Below are 20,061 nucleotides of genomic sequence, written 5' to 3'. Positions count from 1 at the left end.
GTTCTTTTAGTACTTGGAGACTCTAGTAGTGCTATCGTACCAGTGGTGAGATCTCAGTCATGTCTTTATGACCATCTCTTAATACTTTGACTTGTTCCTTCCTAATAGGCGCTTAGTCACAAAGACAATGGTGGTTCTACAGATAACCCTACCCTGGTACAATGTGGTTTCTTTTAGTACTTGAAGACTCTAGTAGTGCTATCGTACCAGTGGTGAGATCTCAGTCATGTCTTTATGACCATCTCTTAATACTTTGACTTGTTCCTTCCTAATAGGAGCTTAGTCACAAAGACAATGGTGGTTCTACAGATAACCCTACCCTGGTACAATGTGGTTTCTTTTAGTACTTGGAGACTCTAGTAGTGCTATCGTACCAGTGGTGAGATCTCAGTCATGTCTTTATGACCATCTCTTAATACTTTGATTTGTTCCTTCCCAATAAGGGTTTAGTCACAAAGACAATGGTGGTTCTACAGATAACCCTACCCTGGTACAATGTGGTTTCTTTTAGTACTTGGAGACTCTAGTAGTGCTATCGTACCAGTGGTGAGATCGTAGTCATGTCTTTATGACCATCTCTTAATACTTTGACTTGTTCCTTCACAAAAAGGGTGTAGTCACAAAGACAATGGTGGTTCTACAGATAACCCTAACCAGGTACAATGTGGTTTCTTTTAGTACTCAGATACTCTAGTAATGCTATCGTACCAGTGGTGAGATCGTAGTCATGTCTTTATGACCATCTCTTAATACTTTGACTTGTTCCTTCACAATAAGAGTGTAGTCACAAAGACAATGGTGGTTCTACAGATAACCCTACCCTGGTACAATGTGGTTTCTTTTAGTACTTGGAGACTCTAGTAGTTTTATCGTACCAGTGGTGAGATCTTAGTCATGTCTTTATGACCACCTCTTAATACTTTGATTTGTTCCTTCCCAATAAGGGTTTAGTCACAAAGACAATGGTGGTTCTACAGATAACCCTACCCAGGTACAATGTGGTTTCTTTGAGTACTCAGAGACTCTAGTAATGGTATCGTACCAGTGGTGAGATCATAGTCATGTCTTTATGACCATCTCTTAATACTTTACTTGTTCCTTCACAATAAGTGCGTAGTCATAAAGACAATGGTGGTTCTACATATAACCCTACCCAAGTACAATGTGGTTTCTTTTAGTGGTGAGATATTACCAGTGGCAAGATGTTCATAACCTTTTTTAATACTTTGATGTTTCCCCCAATAGGGACTTACTCATAAAGACAATGGTGGTTCTACAGATAACCCTACCCAGGCAACGTAATCCAAAATAAATTTCACCCAAACTTAATTTTTATGTGACTGTAGGCTAGCCAAATCTGATGCTGCTTTCTTGTAGCACTTGGAGACTCTAGGGGTGTGATCTTACCAGTGGTGAGATCTTAGTCATGTCTTCATAACCTTTTCCTAATACTTTGATGTGTTTCTCCCCTACAGGGTCAAAGTCGTAAACACAACAGTGGTCCTACAGATAACCCTACCCAGGCAACATGTGATCCAAGATAAATTTCACCCAAACTTCATTTTTATGTGACTGCAGGCAAGCCAAATCACACGCTGCTTTCTTGTAGCACTCTTAAGGGCCTAGTCACAAAGACAATGGTGGTTCTACGTATAACCCTACCCAGGTACAATGTGGTTTCTTTTATCGGTGAGATATTACCAGTGGCAAGATCTCAGTCATGTCTTCATAACCCTCTTCTAATACTTTGATGTGTTTCTCCCCAACAGGGACTAAGTCATAAACACAACAGTGGTCCTACAGATAACCCTACCCAGGCAACATGTGATCCAAGCCAAGTTTCACCCAAACTTCTGTTTTATGTGGCTGCAGACCAACCAAAGTATTTGCTGGTCTCTCTTATACCTCAAAGACTCTAAATGTGAGAACTCACCAGTGGTGGAATCTTAGTCATGTCTCCATAACCCTCTTCTACTACTTTGACGTGTTTCTCCCCAATAGGTGCTAAATCATGAACACATCACTGAGATCTCTCCACAGCTGGAGTCTGCAAGCCATGAAATTATATGAGCCTTGCCTAACCTTGATCCTGATTTCTGACCTCTTGTCTGGATAATGGACATCTTCTCTGACTGCAGCCTGCCATGACCTCTAACCTGGATACAGTTTCTTCTCTGACCACCACCCCCTTACTTTGTTGCATGGATAATGGATAAGGTACTCATCCCAGGCTGGCCTGAGCTCTTTCCTTAATACAGATCGCTCTCTGAACACCACCCGCCCTGTCTTCTTTCTTAGATATAAAATAGGCTACGAATCATAGCCTGCCCTGAACTCTTGCCTAGATAATGGTTATGCTACTGATTGCAGGCTACCCGCCCCCTTGCCTAAATAGCATATACTCTACTGATCACAGCCTACCCTGACCTCTTGCCTAGATATAGGATACTCTACTGAGTGATGTCTACTCTTACCTCTTGCCTGGATGCACATTACTCTTTGACTACCACCTTGCTTGTATAAAAGGCCGGCTACTAACTGCAGTCTGTCCTGACCTCTTGCCTAGACAATGGATACGCTTCTGATAACAGTCTGCCGTAACTTCTTGCCAAGATAACATATACTTTACTGATCACAGCCTACCCTGACCTCTTGCCTAGATAACTGATACTCTACTTGAATGCAGTCTACCCTGACCTCTTGCCTGGACATGGATTACACTCTGACTGCTGTCTACCCTTTCCTCTTGCTTGGATAAAAATAATAATTCTCAGTCTGCCTTGACCTCTTGACTAGATATCGCATATGCTACTGATTGCAGCCTGTCCTGACCTTTTGCCTAGATAATGGATATGCTAGTGATCACAGCCTGCCCTGACCTCTTGCCTGGATAACTGACATCCTCTATTACCACAGCCTGTTCGGACCTCTTGCCTGGATCACAAATACACTACTGATTGCCTGTTCAGACCCTTGTTTGGATACAGACTCGGCCTCTGCCACTTTCAAGCCACTAGTCACAGCCTACCCTGACCTCTTGCCTAGATAACAGATACTCTACTTGAATGCAGTCTACCCTGACCTCTTGCCTGGATATGGATTACACACTGACTGCCCTGTCCTCTCGCTTAGATAAAAGGCTATTATTTGCAGTCTGCCTTGACCTCTTGACTAGATAATGCATAAGCTACTGATTGCAACCTGTCTTGACCTTTTGCCTAGATAATAGCTATGGTAGTGATCACAGCCTGCCCTGACGTCCTGCCTGGATAACTGACATCCTCACTGACCACAGCCTGTTCGGACCTCTTGCCTGGATAACTGACATCCTCTATGACCACAGCCTGTTCGGACCTCTTGGCTGGATCACAATTACATTACTGATTGCCTGCTCAGACCCTTGCTTGGATACAGACTCTGCCTCTGTCACTGCAAGCCACTAGTCCTCGCAAATCAGAACACAGCACCAGCCTTCAACCTACTTTGCATCTGGAAGTCATCTGACAACGTACGTTGTTGATCATGCAGCCCAGCTGGCCAGGAAAAGAGGACGACAAGTGAGCGTCCCCCGACCCCTCCTGAACCATACAAGGTGACCCCGCCCCCATGTTCACTTATCAACAGGGTGAAGCGGCTGTCATTCAGTTAGTGTCATTTGATAGAACCAGTTGGGTTTGGCGGGTGGCGGGATTTATTTGTTTTTAGTGCGGGTCGGTGTTCATCATGATTGACGATGGATTTACACTTTTATTCAATAAAGGACTTGTTAAAAACTGTGATAAGAGTTTTTATTTACTTCTGACATATTTTTGGTGAATGAGTAGGGGTACTATGTACCTCTACTCATTCACATTGGGGGACCAGGAATCTGGGGGCCTCCTTGTTAAATAAGTCACTCCCCACACCCCCACAACCACCAGGTCAGGGCTGTGGGGAAGAATCCCTTGTCCTTATCAACATGGAGACAAGGTGCTTTAGGGGGAGCCCCCCTCTCCCAAAGCACCCCCTTTGTCTTGAAGGCATGTGGTCTGGTATTGTTCTGGGAGGGGGGGGGGGAGAACCTGTTCATCCCCCCTTCCCTGGCCTGCCGTCTGCATGCTCGGATAAGGGTCTGGATAGATTTTGGGGGGGAGACCCCACACCTTTTTTTTTTTTTTTTTTACAATTTTGATGTGGGGTTCCCCTCAAAATCCATACCAGACCCGAAGGATCTGGTATGGATGGTGGAGGACCCCCGCAATTTTTTTTTCTTCTTTTTAATTTATTCATGCCAGCACTTGTTCTGTTTACATTCTGCTGTCAGCAGGGGAACCCTGCTGACTGCAGATGAGTCGTGGTTGTTAAGGATGCAGCGGCCGCCGGCTCCTTAACAACCAGCTATTAACGAATCAATTCGGATCATTCGTCATTTCGGATGCTTCAAACAACCGAATGAAACAAATTAATTCTTTTGTTTTTGCTATCATTTATTTTGGATTCATTGAAATTTGTTACTGTTATTATTCGGAGATCTGGATGTATCCGAATCTCCGAATAATGAAAGGTGCGTCCGAATTTTGATTCGTAATTATTATTATTACACAGTATTTATATAGCGCCAACAGTTTGCTCAGCGCTGTACATTATAATGGGAGACAATACATGAGACAGTACAGTAACAATACAATACAATACACGAGGGGTTCGAGGGCCCTGCTCCTTGGAGCTTACAATCTAGGAGGGAGGGGAAAGTGGTGCAGGAGGAAATAGCTGTGGGGGATGGAGTGGTGGGGAGAGCGGAGGAGATCAGCAGTTAGGTGAGGGTGGGGTAGGCTTCCCTGAAGAGATGGGTTTTCAGGGTGCGCCTATAGGTGAGGAGGGTAAGTGACAGTCAGATGGATTGGGGTAGTGAGTTCCAGAGCATCGGCGAAGCCCTGGAGAAGTCCTGGAGACGGGCATGGGAGGAGGAGACCAGGGAACTGGAGAGTAGGAGGTCTTGTGAGCAGCGGAGAGTACGTTTTGGGTGGTAGATAGATATCCGGTCGGTGATGTAGTTTTGTAGTTTCGTAATGAAATTAATCGCACACGTCTATCTAACCAAGCATGATCGGTACTTATTTGTTTGCTTTGGAGGGCAGGGGAGACATCGGGGTCTGATAGACCGCTGATGTCTCCGTAAAGAGTACCTGTCACTCGCCCAAAGCTATCACTGGGGGGCTTGTTTGTTACCAATAAAGGTCAACGAAAAAACAAAAATAATAAAAATAAAATACATAAATACTTTTTTTTAAAAAGACGCACCCCCGCCCCCTTGCACATACAGGCAAATGAAAACATGCATGTAGGTCCGCCACGCATATCTAAACGGTGATCGCACCACACATGTGAGGTATGGCCGCAAACATTGGAGTGAGAGCAATAATTTCTGGGGGCTAATTAATGATTAATGATAAAATGTTCACCTGTAAAGGCTTCTAATGTATCACCTATGGAAAATTTTTTGTCGCCATTTCACAGGCGTGTGCTAAAAAAAACAAAAAAACCCAGATAGGCAAGTAGTTGGAGATACCTAAGCAAAGCACATATCCCCACGCGTCGCAGTGACGCACATACGTGTAGGACCCTTACATCAACATCCTGGGATAATTTTGAGCACATGCCTGCGGCCGCACGGAGCTCGGCTATCCTTCGCTATGCTGAAGCACCGAACCTGACAACGCTGACAAATGGGAATGAAATTCAGCATATTCGCATAAAAGTCAATTCATATGTAATAAATATCAAACAGAATTAAATAAAAAAAAGCAGCGTAATGATCAGAAACGTCTTCGATGATTTAAGGAGTAATTACTAATCAGCACATTTAGCATAAAATTCGCCAAACGCCAATAATCCGCGTTCAAGTGAAAATGACCATCTTAGGGGGGGGACTCCATCAATATCCCATATGACACATTAGATGATTGTATATCACAAGCGCCATAAATACTGCACAATACATATTAAAATCAATCAGTGCATTAACGCCTGTGATTTATGCGTCATCTCAGTGCGTTTTATTGAAAGGGCTGTATATAACGAGGGGATGCTTATTCTCCTCCTTGGGTAATTTATTCCCACGACCAAATCATTATTTTATCGCAAAGATCTTCAACCTGGTCCCTTAATAATTTGGGTCATGAATTTCCCCTCAGATCATTACTCAATATGCCTTCCATGTGCGATCCTGCAAGGATTTTTTTTTTTTTCTCAGTTCGAGAAATATACAGGGCGGAGGCGGACGGTATCTGCATCTTCCTCCAGGGTTTGCGTGTGCTCTCTCATTTCTTTCCCATAATCCAAAAAAAAAATACCAGAACAAGAAATTTTTACAATTTTTAGAAAAATTAAAAAAGTGTAAAAAAAAAATTTAAAAAAAAGTAAAAATTAATAAAAAAAAAAATAAAGCACCCATCTCTCTACACATATACACAAGTTGAAACATGCATATACAGTTGCAAGAAAAAGTATGTGAACCCCTTGGGATTACGTGGAGTTTTGCATGAATTGGGCATAAAATGTGCTCTGAACGTCATCTAAGTCACAACAATAGAAGAACACAGTCTGCTGAACATAATACTACACAAACATTGGGGTGATGCAACAGGATAATGACCCAAAGCATACAAGTAATTCAACAAAACAATGGCTGCAACAGCACAGAATACGCCTTCTGGAGTGGCCCAGTCAGAGTCCTGACCTCAACCCCAATGAAATGCTGTGGCATGACCTTAAGAGAGCGATTCACACCAGACATCCCAAGAATATTGCTACACTGAAACAGTTTTGTGAAGAGGAGTGGTCCAAAATGACTCCAGATCGTTGTGCAGGTCTGATCTGCAACTACAGGAAACGTTTGGTTGAGGTTATTGCTGCCAAAGGAGGGTCAAGCAGTTATTAAGTCCAAAGGTTCACATACTTTTTCCTCCCTGCACTGTGAATGTTTACATGTTATGTGCAATTAAACCATGGCAACATCTAATGTTTGTGTAGTATTATGTTCAGCAGACTGTGTTCTTCTATTGTTGTGACTTAGATGACGTTCAGAGCACATTTTATGCCCAATTCATGCAAAACTCCACGTAATCCCAAGGGGTTCACATACTTTTTCTTGCAACTGTAGGTCCAGCACAAAGAACCTATGTTCCTTCAGGGTTTGTGTAAAAAAAAAAAGTTAAATAAAAAATGGAAAAAGAAGATGAAAGCACCCCCATCCCCCCATAAATTTTCACAAATGAAAACACACACATAGGTCTGGCACACAGAACCCATGTACCTCCAGGATTTGTGTGCGGTCTCTCATATCTTCCCACAATCCAAAAACATACCATGGCGCCAAAGTTTTTTTTCTAATTTATAGAAATAAAGTTAAACAAATATTTTTTAAAGTGTAAAAAAACAAAACAAAACAAAAAAAAAGCACCCTTGTCGCCCCGCACATTTACACAAATGCAAGCACACACATAGGTCCGGCATACAGAACCTCCAGGATTTGTGTGTGTTGTCTAATTTCTTTTTTTTTATAAAGGTAAACAAAAAAAGCATTTTTAAACTGAAAAAAATAAAATAAAATACATAAATAAAAAAATGAAAGCATCTCCCCCCACATTTACACAAATTAAAACACACACATAGGTCCGGCATACAGAACCCATGTTCCTCCAGGATTTGTGTGCGTTGTCTAATTTCTTCCCAGAATCTAAAAAGATGCCAGGATGCCAAACATTTTTTTATAGCAATAAAGGTAAAAAAAAAGTACAGAAAAATTAAATAAAATATGTATATTTTTAAAAAAAATTATATAAAGCACCCTCCTCCCCCTGCAAACATACGCAAATACAAACACGCACATAGGTCCCACACGTAGAACCCATGTTCCTCCAGGATTTGTGTGCGTTCTCTAATTTCTTCCCAGAATCCAAAAAAAAAACCAAACTTTTTTTTTTACAGCAATAAAGGTAAACAAAAAAAGCATTTTTAAAGTGAAAAAAAAAATTAAATACATAAATAAAAAAATGAAAACATCTCCCCACACATACACACAAATGCAAACACGCACATAGGTCCGGCACACAGAACCCATGTTCCTCCAGGATTTGTGTGCGTTCTCTCATATCTTCCCACAATCCAAAAACGTACCATGGCGCCAAACTTTTTTTTTCTAATTGATAGAAATAAAGTTAAACAAACAACATTTTTTAAAGTGTAAAAAAAAAAAAAAAAAAAAAAAGCACCCTTGTCGCCCCGCACATTTACACAAATGCAAACACACACATAGGTCCGGCATACAGAACCTCCAGGATTTGTGTACGTTGTCTAATTTCTTCCCAGAATCTAAAAAGATGCTAGGATGCCAAACATTTTTTTATAGCAATAAAGGTAAAAAAAAAAAAAGTACAGAAAAATTAAATAAAATATGTATATTTAAAAAAAATGATACGCAAATACAAACACGCACATAGGTCTCACACGCAGAACCCATGTTCCTCCAGGGTTTATTTGCGTTCTCTAATTTCTTCCCAGAATCCAAAAAAAAAAACCAAACTTTTTTTTTTTTTACAGCAATAAAGGTAAACAAAAAAATCATTTTTAAATAAAAAATAAATAAAATAAGTAAATTAAAAAAAAAACCCATCTCCACGCACATACACATACACCCAAACGCAAACACGCACATAGGTTCGGCAGGCAGAACCCATGTTCCTCCAGGGTTTGTGTGCGTTCTCTCATATCTAATTACAATCCAAAAACATACCAGGATGCCACCCTTTTTTTTTTTTTTACTATTTATAGCAAAAAAGGTAAACTATTTTTTTTAAGCGTAAATAAAATATGTAAAAATAAATACATAAATAAAAGTACCCCCGCACATTTTCACAAATGCAGACACACACATACAGTCAGGTCCATAAATATTGGGACATGGACACAATTCTAACATTTTTGGCTCTATACACCACCACAATGGATATGAAATGAAACGAACAAGATGTGCTTTAACTGCAGACTGTCAGCTTTAATTTGAGGGTATTTACATCCAAATCAGGTGAACGGTGTAGGAATGACAACAGTTTGCATATGTGCCTCCCACTTGTTAAGGGACCAAAAGTAATGGGACAATTTGGTTCTCAGCTGTTCCATGGCCAGGTGTGTGTTATTCCCTCATTATCCCAATTACAATGAGCAGATAAAAGGTCCAGAGTTCATTTCAAGTGTGCTATTTGCATTTGGAATCTGTTGCTGTCAACTCTCAAGATGAGATCCAAAGAGCTGTCACTATCAGTAAAGCAAGCCATCATTAGGCTGAAAAAACAAAACAAACCCATCAGAGAGATAACAAAAACATTAGGCGTGGCCAAAAGAACAGTTTGGAACATTCTTAAAAAGAAGGAACGCACCAGTGAGCTCAGCAACACCAAAAGATCCGGAAGACCACGGAAAACAACTGTGGTGGATGAGCGAAGAATTCTTTCCCTGGTGAAGAAAACACCCTTCACAGGTGAACGGTGTAGGAATGACAACAGTTTGCATATGTGCCTCCCACTTGTTAAGGGGCCAAAAGTAATGGGACAGAATAATAATCATAAATCAAACTTTCACTTTTTAATACTTGGTTGCAAATCCTTTGCAGTCAATTACAGCCTGAAGTGTGGAACGCATAGACATCACCAGACGCTGGGTTTCATCCCTGGTGATGCTCTGCCAGGCCTCTACTGCAACTGTCTTCAGTTCCTGCTTGTTCTTGGGGCATTTTCCCTTCAGTTTTGTCTTCAGCAAGTGAAATGCATGCTCAATCGGATTCAGGTCAGGTGATTGACTTGGCCATTGCATAACATTCCACTTCTTTCCCTTAACCTCCTTAGCGGTTTTCCCGAGTGTAAAAAATTTTTTCTCGGGGTAAAATTTGAGTACCAAGAGCGGTAACCCCGAGCTACACTCAGGCTTACCATGCGGCGTTGCTCAGGGAGTCCCTGCAGCACTTACCTTGTCCTTCGCTCCCACGATGTGTCCCCTGCAGCGTCTCCAGCCATCTCCTCCGGCCGATGCCGGCATCCGGCTTCCGTGTTCCGGTCCCTGTGACGTCGGGACATACGGAACCGGCGGCAAATTTAAAATTTTTTAAAAATGTCATTTTTTTTAAAATGACTATTACATAGTAAAACATTGCTGTTTCAATGCATTTCACATACATTTTGTCCCGAGTGCTTTGTCCGGCGCCCTGCCTGCATTTTTACTGTTCTTTCTGCCTGGAAACTGAGAAAAGTCCATGGCGTCCAAAAAGCGTCCCTTTACGTCAAAAGCGGTTTTAGACCGGCTAGAGAACAGCGATAGTAAATCAGAACCACTTGCAGAATTGAGTGATAATGATTCGTGGGGGAAATTCCTCATCAGACACTGAAAACGATTCTGCGACTTTGCTCAGCGATGTGCTAATTTGCCTCTGTATTTAAAATTTCAGTGTTTTTGGTTTGATTATATTATTGAATTACATTTATTATTATTATATTATTATTTTTTATGATTATTTATTAAATTATAATTTATGATTTTGTGTTTCAAATTTTATCCTACCCGGGATGTTTACTAGACTCTTGTTCGGACAGATTTCAGTGAGTTATTCCTAAAAATTACAGCCTACAATAAAAAAACTACATATTTCCATGCAAAAAAATGTACCGCTTTCAGCACAAAAAATCGGAAATAATCAGACCGCCGAGGAGGTTAATAAACTCTTTGGTTGCTTTTGCAGTATGCTTTGGGTCATTGTCCATCTGCACTGTGAAGCGTCCAATGAGTTGTGAAGCATTTGGCTGAATATGAGCAGATAATATTCCCGAAACACTTCAGAATTCATCCGGCTGCTTTTGTCAGCAGTCACATCATCAATAAATACAAGAGAAGCAGTTCCATTGGCAGCCTTACATGCCCACGCCATGACACTACCACCACCATGCTTCACTGATGAGGTGGTATGCTTAGGATCATTAGCAGTTCCTTCTCCATACTCTTCTCTTCCCATCACTCTGGTACAAGTTGATCTCGGTCTCATCTGTCCATAGGATGTTGTTCCAGAACTGTGAAGGCTTTTTTACATGTCGTTTGGCAAACTCTAATCTGGCCTTCCTGTTTTTGAGGCTCACCAATGGTTTACATCTTGTGGTGAACCCTCTGTATTCACTCTGGTGAAGTCTTCTCTTGATTGGTGACTCTGACACACATACACCTACCTCCTGGAGAGTGTTCTTGATCTGGCCAACTGTTGTGAAGGGTGTTTTCTTCACCAGGGAAAGAATTCTTCGGTCATCCACCACAGTTGTTTTCCGTGGTCTTCCGGGTCTTTTGGTGTTGCTGAGCTCACCGGTGCGTTCCTTCTTTTTAAGAATGTTCCAAACAGTTGTTTTGGCCACGCCTAATGTTTTTGCTATCTCTCTGGTGGGTTTGTTTTGTTTTTTCAGCCTAATGATGGCTTCACTGATAGTGACAGCTCTTTGGATCTCATCTTGAGAGTTGACAGCAACAGATTCCAAATGCAAATAGCACACTTGAAATGAACTCTGGACCTTTTATCTGCTCATTGTAATTGGGATAATGAGGGAATAACACACACCTGGCCATGGAACAGCTGAGAAGCCAATTGTCCCATTACTTTTGGTCCCTTAACAAGTGGGAGGCACATATGCAAACTGTTGTCATTCCTACACCGTTCACCTGATTTGGATGTAAATACCCTCAAATTAAAGCTGACAGTCTGCAGTTAAAGCACATCTTGTTTGTTTCATTTCAAATCCATTGTGGTGGTGTATAGAGCCAAAAATGTTAGAATTGTGTCCATGTCCCAATATTTATGGACCTGACTGTAGGTCCACCACACAGCACCCATGATCCTCCAGGATTGGTGTGTTGTCTAATTTCTTCCCAGAATCCAAAAACATACCAGGACACCACTTTTTTTTTTTGACAGCAATGAAGTTAAAACAAAAATAAACAGGAGTAAGAAACGTAAATGAAGTATGTAAATAGAAAATTAATAAATAATGCACCCCAATCTCGCTGCACGAACACAAACATAGGATCAGCACGCAGAGCCCATGTTCCTCCAGGGTTTGTGTGCGTTGTCTGATTTCTTCCCAGAATCCAAAAAGATCCATCCACCATCCAGCCGCAGAGTATTCCAGACCTACCATGGACTTTGAGGGCCACTTCACACCTCATGTAGTCCAGTGTGTTTCTTTTTTTTCCTGCATCAAATACGCATTGATAGGTTACATGGTTTTCAATGGCGTAGATCACACCAATGCGGTCAGCTCGAGTGTGTTCCAGTTCCAGAAAAAAAAAGTAGAACAGGCTGCATTTTTTCTGCACTGAACTGTAGTGGAACGCAGTAAAACGTATCAAAAACGCACCGGAGAAAAAAAAAACCTAAACGCATCGAAAATGCACGAGAAAAAAACACCTAAACGCATAAAAAATGCACCAGAGAAAAAAACACCTAAACGCATCAAAAATGCACCAGGGAAAAAAAACACAAACACATCAAAAAACGCACCAGAGAAAAAAAACACAAACACATCAAAAAACACACCAGAGAAAAAAACACCTAAATGCATCAAAAATGCACCAGAGAAAAAAACACCTAAACGCATCACAAAACGCACCAGAGAAAAAAACACCTAAACGCATCAAAAAAAGCACCAGAGAAAAAAAACACCTACCGTATTTTCCGGCGTATAAGACGACTTTTTGACCCTTGAAAATCTTCTCAAAAGTCGGGGGTCGTCTTATACGCCGGTATACGGCATGCTGACACTTTTTAGGGGGGCGGTGCGGTGCCGCCGCCGCCCCCCCCTTCCAACGGAAGTGAAACTAAGTACAGGGGTGGGCAGGGGCTTCTGTTTCTTACCTGGCTCCGGTCCCACGACGATCCGGTCCAGGAAGCGCAGCTGCTCCTTCCTTCAGTTCGGCCACTGGATGTTCGTGCGGCTGCTTGGCTCCGCCTCCTCACCGGTGATTGGCCGCCAGAACTGTAGCTCAGGAAAGGCACACAGGCGGCCAATCACCGGGGAGGAGGCGGAGCCGAGCGGCTCCGCGAAAATCAAGTGAAGGTAAGTGTGCCGTGCACAGGTGCTGCTGCAACCATATATGCTTGCTGCAGCAGCACCATACTGCAACAGGGGTCAGCAAGTGTCAGTGGGAGGAATAGTGCCCCATCATTGGTGTCACTGATACCAATGATGGGGCATTATTCCTCCCACTGACACCGACGATGGGGCACTCCCCCCCCCCCACTGACACCAACGATGGGACACTAATCCCCCCCCCCACTGACACCAATGATGGGGCACTATTCCACCCCCCACTGACACCAATGATGGGGCACTATTCCACCCCCCACTGACACCAATGATGGGGCACGATTCCTCACACTGACACCAATGATGGGGCACGATTCCTCCCACTGACGCCAATGATGGGGTGCTATTCCTCCCACTGACACCAATGATGGGGTGCTATTCCTCCCACTGACACCAATGATGGGACACTATTCCTCCCACTGACACCAATGATGGGGTGCTATTCCTCCCACTGACACCAATGATGGGGTGCTATTCCACTGACACCAATGATGGGACACTATTCCTCCCACTGACACCAATGATGGGGTGCTATTCCTCCCACTGACACCAATGATGGGACACTATTCCTCCCACTGACACCAATGATGGGACACTATTCCTCCCACTGACACCAATGATGGGGTGCTATTCCTCCCACTGACACCAATGATGGGATGCTATTCCTCCCACTGACACCAATGATTGGGCACTATTCCTCCCACTGACACCAATGATGGGACACTATTCCTCCCACTGATACTAATGATGGGGCACTATTCCTCCCACTGATACCAATGATGGGGCACTATTCCTCCCACTGACACCAATGATGGGGCACTATTCCTCCCACTGACACCAATGATGGGGCACTATTCCTCCCACTGATACTAATGATGGGGCACTATTCCTCCCACTGGTGTGCATTGGAAGAGGGGTAGTCTTATACGGCGAGTATAGCCCAAACACTACATTTTAACAGGAAAAGTAGGGGGGTCGTCTTATACGCCCAGTCGTCTTATACGCCGGAAAATACGGTAAATGCAACAAAAAACGCACCAGAGAAAAAAAACACCTAAACGCATCAAAAATGCATCAGAGAAAAAAACACCTAAATGCATCAAAAATGCACCAGAGAAAAAAAACACCTAAATGCATCAAAAATGCACTGGAATGCACATGCCCTTATTTAAGTTGATCCCGGGTTCACACTTGTGTGGTACGGCATACCGCGTGTCATTCGCATAGGAACCGCAACGCATTCCTGTGCAAATCACATGTGAATTCTGTGCGGTGCGACTGGAGTCGTACATTTTGTATGGCTCTAATCGCACCAAAAAGGTGCAGCACCCTTCTTTGGGTCCGCACTAGAATCGGATCACATGGGTATTCACACCTATGCGATCCGATTCTGCCTGTCGCACCGCGTTTTGCGGACCGATTTCAGGGGTGTTAACTTAACATACACACCCGGCGCGGTTTGCATGAACGGGGTGTGATTGTGATGCGGTATGGCATTCGCACAGAAAACGCTACGAATTCCGCACCGCATCAGTGTGAACCCGGGCTCACACCGGTTTCTGTGCGATTTCCGCACCGCATCATAATTTACGCAAAAAGTTATTCTAAAAAAACATTTAAACTGGTAAAAAGTTTGGCCTACTAAAAAAAAAGTCATCTACATAAAAAAAAGTCTGATCTACTAGAAAAAATAGAATTGAATTACGTAGGCCATAGATGGGTCGAAAACCAGACGTTTAAAAAAATAAAATAAAAATCGGTCATTCAATAGGCCGACGTTACCACCAACGGTGAAAAAAAGTGTCCGATTTTCGTCCCGTCTACGGCCGGCATTTAATTACTTCTGTCCCTGCAGAGAGCTCCGCTATTATATTTGACATGAAAAAGTTTTGCGGTTGCAACAATGTATCTATTTGTATCCATTTCAGATACAGATGGTTTTATTCGGATACAAATGGATACATTGTTGCAACCGCAATACTTTTCATATAAAATATAATAGCGGACGGGAATTATTCTTTTCTTCCTTTTCTGCCTCTTCTTCTTCTTCTTCATCTTTTTCTCCTTCTTTCTTCTACTTCTTTTTCTTCATCTTCTTTTTCCTCTTCTTTTTCTGCTTCTTTTTTTCTTCTTCTTCTTTTTCTTCTTCTTACTTCCTCTTCTTTTTCTTCTTCTTCTCTTCTTCTCCTTCTTTTCTTCTTTTTCTTTTTTTCATCTTCTTTCTTCTTCTTCTTTTTCTTTCTTCTTCTTCTTCTTTTTCTTCTTGCAGGTCACGGCTCATGCGCACATTTTTGATCGGTAAAACGATCAGCCGATTTGCCCATCATTGCCAGGAAAATCGGCAGATCAGCAAAATCAGCCGATTGTTTTCCAACTTTACCGATAAAAAAAAGTGCCAAAACCCACAAAAACAGCCAACCAATAAACCCACTAACGCTGCAAAAATCAGCCGATTTTTGACCCGTCTATGGCCTGCATTACTAAAGAAAAAAATCTGCGACTGAATAGAAAGTAAACAAAAGCTCGAAACCAGGGGCGGACCGACCGTTTGGATACTCAGGCACTGCCCGAGGGCCCGGGGTCAGTGGGGGCCCCATGAGTTGTCAGTCCGCCCTGCCTAAGAAGCAGTCCGATAGGATTTTTTTGCTTTGACACCGTCGTCCCATGGGGGGTGGATTGGAAATAGTTTCACATGGAAGTGATGGGAATCATGTCATGGGATCTGGTACACGCCATGAGCGTTCACATACAAGCTCCTAGATTGTAAGCTCCCAGGATCAGGGCCCTCCTATCCCTGTATTGAACTGTATTGTTGCTGTATTGTCTCCCGTTATATTGTACAGCGCTGAGCAAACTGTTGGTGCCATAAATCCTGTATAATAATAATAAAGCAGAGGATTCTGGGGAAAATGGGGTACTCCTGGGCGTTGCCCCTAGCAACAACCTCCACCACAGGGCGCCCTCTATGGAAACACGTGACTCAGTTATATAATTATATAAATAGCGATGATTAGTAAACGATTGAAGAGACCGGAAGATGTGTGCGGAGTGACAACCACAAGTCCCAGCACCGCCGGACCCGCACCGTCCCCTCCCCGCTCACCTGTCACTTCTCCCTGGTGATCGCTCTTCTGTCCTGCCCCGGCCGCCGTACTGCCGACGCGGCTTCCGTCACCATGGAGATCGATCAGGAGCGTGGAGCTGGTCATGTGATGACGCTCGGTCCCCATAGCAACAACCTGTCTCTGTCCCACGTGATCCCTCCCAGAGTGTGCCCAGCATGTGTGATGATGGGAGAGAGAGAGCCCAACCCCCAACATTACTAATATCATCATTATTATCACTGTAACCAGAGACATCCCAACCAGTGTTATTATTATTATAGATTCATTCATTCCAGGGACAAACACAACTATTCATTATTATTATTATTATTATTTCCAATTATTATTATTATTATTATTTCCAATTATTATTATTATTATTATTATACAGGATTTATATTATTATTATTATACAGGATTTATATATTATTATTACTATACAGGATTTATATTATTATTATTATTATTATTTCCAATTATTATTATTATTATTATTATTTCCAATTATTATTATTATTATTATTATTATTATTATACAGGATTTATATTATTATTATTATACAGGATTTATATAGCGCCAACAGTTTGCTCAGCACTTTACATTATGGAGGGAGACAATACAGCAACACTACAGTTCAATACAAGAGGGATAGGAGGGCCCTGCTAATTTCCAATTATTATTATTATTTATATTATGTATATTATTACTATTATATTATTTCCAGGGACAAACCCAGCTAATTTTTAATTATTATTGCTATTATTAATATTATTATAATAATATAATATATTACTATTAATATTATTATTTTCAGAGACAAACCCAACTATTATTATTTATATTATTATTATATTAAGCCCAGGGACAAACCTAACATTTTTATTATTAATATTATTTTCTGAGACAAACCCAACTATTGTTATTATTTATAGCATTATTATTACATTAATTCCAGGGACAAACCCAACTATCATTATTATTATTAGTGGTAGTAGTAGTAGTATTTTTTTAATTAGTATTATTATTGTTATTATTATTATTATTTATATTATTATTATTGTTAATTCCAGGGACAAACCCAACTATTAGTAGTAGTAGTAGTAGTAGTAGTATTTTTTATTATTATTATTGTTGTTGCTGTTTTTGTTGTTGTTAATATTATTATTTTCAGAGAAAATCCCAACTATTATTATTATTTACGTTATTATTATTATTATTATTATTAATTCCAGGGACAAACCCACCTATCACTATTATTAATATTATTATTAGTGGTAATAGTAGTAGTATTTTTTATAATTATTATTTATATTATTGTTGTTTTTGTTTATAATATTATTTTCAGAGACAAACCCAACTATTATTATAATTGTTAATTCCAGTGACAAACCCAATTATTATTATGATTATTATGATTATTATTAATAATAATAATAATAATAATTCCAGATACAAACCCAACTATTAGTAGTAGTAGTAGTATTTTTTATTATTATTATTGTTGTTGCTGTTTTTGTTAATATTATTATTTTCAGAGAAAATCCCAACTATTATTATTATTTACATTATTATTATTACTATTATTATTAATACTATTATTATTATTAATTCCAGGGACAAACCCACCTATCACTATTATTAATAGTATTATTAGTGGGAATAGTAGTAGTATTTTTTATAATTATTATTTATATTATTGTTGTTTTTGTTTATAATATTATTTTCGGAGACAAACCCAACTATTTTTATTATTATAATTGTTAATTCCAGTGACAAACCCAATTAGTATTATTATTATGATTATTACGATTATTATTAATAATAATAATAATTCCAGAGACAAACCCAACTATTAATATTATTAATAGTAGTAGCATTTTTTTAAATTATTATTATTATTATTGTTGCTGTTGTTTATTATTTTCAGAGAAAACCCCAACTATTATTATTACTATTATTTATGTTATTATTATTATTAATTCCAGAGACAAAGCTAACCAATAATAATAATAACAATAATATTAATAATAGTTTTGTTTGTCCCTTGAATTAGTATAGTAATAATAATAATATTAATAGTCGGGTTTGTCCCTGGAATTAATAATAATGTAATTGTTACATAAAAAATCCCAGCCATTAATATTACAATACCCAGGGACCACCCCAACTATTATTATTAATTTCAGGGACAGTTCTGGGTGCTGATAAAATACATAATATGATTTTTTTTATTATTATAGCCAGAGAGAAAAGAAATGTGAGAGGGTCACATGACTCGTTTTATGTGGTTCTGATATGAAGTGGACCTGTCATAAGAAGCCTAATCCAGAGCCTCACAGTGAAGGTGGGTATTCTCCGGCTCTGACACCTCAGGTAGCTGGAATCTCTGGCGCTCACTTGTTCCAGCAGTGTTGGTAGCCTGTCAGCCCTCTTCTACCTTCTTTCCAGCAATGTGGGTGTGGCTTGTTTTAGGAGGTGTGGCCTTCCTTGCTGCAGAGAAAGGCCGTATCTAAAGCTGGTTGCTAATCCCGCTTATATTTAGGAAATATTTCACAAAGAAAGAATAAACCAATCCAATTTAATTTTTCCTGCAAGAACATTCCTGTGTCTTCATGTGCTTCTTTCATGTCTGCAGCACAACCAACAGGTACTGCAAATACGGGGTATTAGGGGGAGGAATAGCACCTCATTGTTGGTGTCAGTGTGAGAAATAGTGCCCCTTCACCGGTGTCAGTAGAAACAATAGTGCCCTTTTGTTGGTGTCAGTAGGAGGAATAGTACCCCATTGTTGGTGTCAGTGAGGGGAACAGTGTCCCATGGTTGGTGTCAGTGTGAGAAATAGTGCCTCCTTCATCGGTGTCAGTAGAAACAATAGTGCCCTTTTGTTGGTGTCAGTAGGAGGAATAGTACCCCGTTGTTGGTGTCAGTGAGGGGAACAGTGTCCCATGGTTGGTGTCAGTGGGAGAAATAGCGCCCCATTGCCATTGTTGGTGTCAGTAGGACGAATAGTGCCCGGTGATTGGTGTCAGTGGAAGGAATATCGCCCATGAATGGTGTCAGTGGGAGGAATAGCACCCCACGATTGGTGTCAGTTTGAGGAATAGAGCAGGGGTCAGAGGTGTGTAATGCACAGAGTGCAGGGGTCAGAGGTGTGTAATGTACAGAGTGCAGGGGTCAGAGGTGTGTAATGTACAGAGTACAGGGGTCAGGGGTGTGTAATGTACAGAGTGCAGGGGTCAGAGGTGTGTAATGTACAGAGTACAGGGGTCAAGGGTGTGTAATGTACAGAGTGCAGGGGTCAGAGGTTTGTAATGCACAGAGTGCAGGGGTCAGAGGTGTGTAATGTACAGTGTGCAGGGGTCAGAGGTGTGTAATGTACAGAGTACAGGGGTCAAGGGTGTGTAATATACAGAGTACAGGGGTCAGGGGTGTGTAATGTACAGAGTGCAGGGGTCAGAGGTGTGTCTAATGTACAGAGTACAGGGGTCAAGGGTGTGTAATGTACAGAGTACAGGGGTCAGAGGTGTGTAATGTACAGTGTGCAGGGGTCAGAGGTGTGTAATGTACAGAGTACAGGGGTCAAGGGTGTGTAATATACAGTGTACAGGGGTCAGGGGTGTGTAATGTACAGAGTGCAGGGGTCAGAGGTGTGTCTAATGTACAGAGTACAGGGGTCAAGGGTGTGTAATGTACAGAGTACAGGGGTCAGAGGTGTGTAATGTACAGAGTACAGGGGTCAGGGATGTGTAATGTACAGAGTACAAGGGTCATGGGAGTGTAATGTACAGAGTACAGGGGTCAGGGG

At 41.1% G+C, this 20,061-nt stretch overlaps 1 protein-coding gene across 2 annotated transcripts in view; it reads right to left on the bottom strand.

The window, feature by feature from the left end:
• The window catches only part of TEX55 (testis expressed 55), a 136,357-nt gene extending 119,992 nt beyond the window's left edge, over positions 1-16,365 (bottom strand). The window contains exon 1 of one of the 2 annotated variants that reach the window (XM_089654738.1): positions 16,255-16,365. The gene's annotated coding sequence lies outside the window, so the exon portion shown is untranslated. The remainder of the gene's footprint in view (positions 1-16,254) is intronic. The other variant, XM_089654737.1, reaches the window with a different exon arrangement.
• Positions 16,366-20,061: the final 3,696 nt, after the last annotated feature.

This window comes from Staurois parvus, unplaced genomic scaffold, assembly GCF_062004578.1.
Source record: "Staurois parvus isolate SC_StPar_1 unplaced genomic scaffold, SC_StPar_1.0 ptg000795l, whole genome shotgun sequence".
Lineage (NCBI taxonomy): Eukaryota > Metazoa > Chordata > Amphibia > Anura > Ranidae > Staurois > Staurois parvus.
The sequence above is the reverse complement of the archived record's forward strand: the minus strand, read 5'-3'. Positions and strand labels throughout refer to the sequence as shown.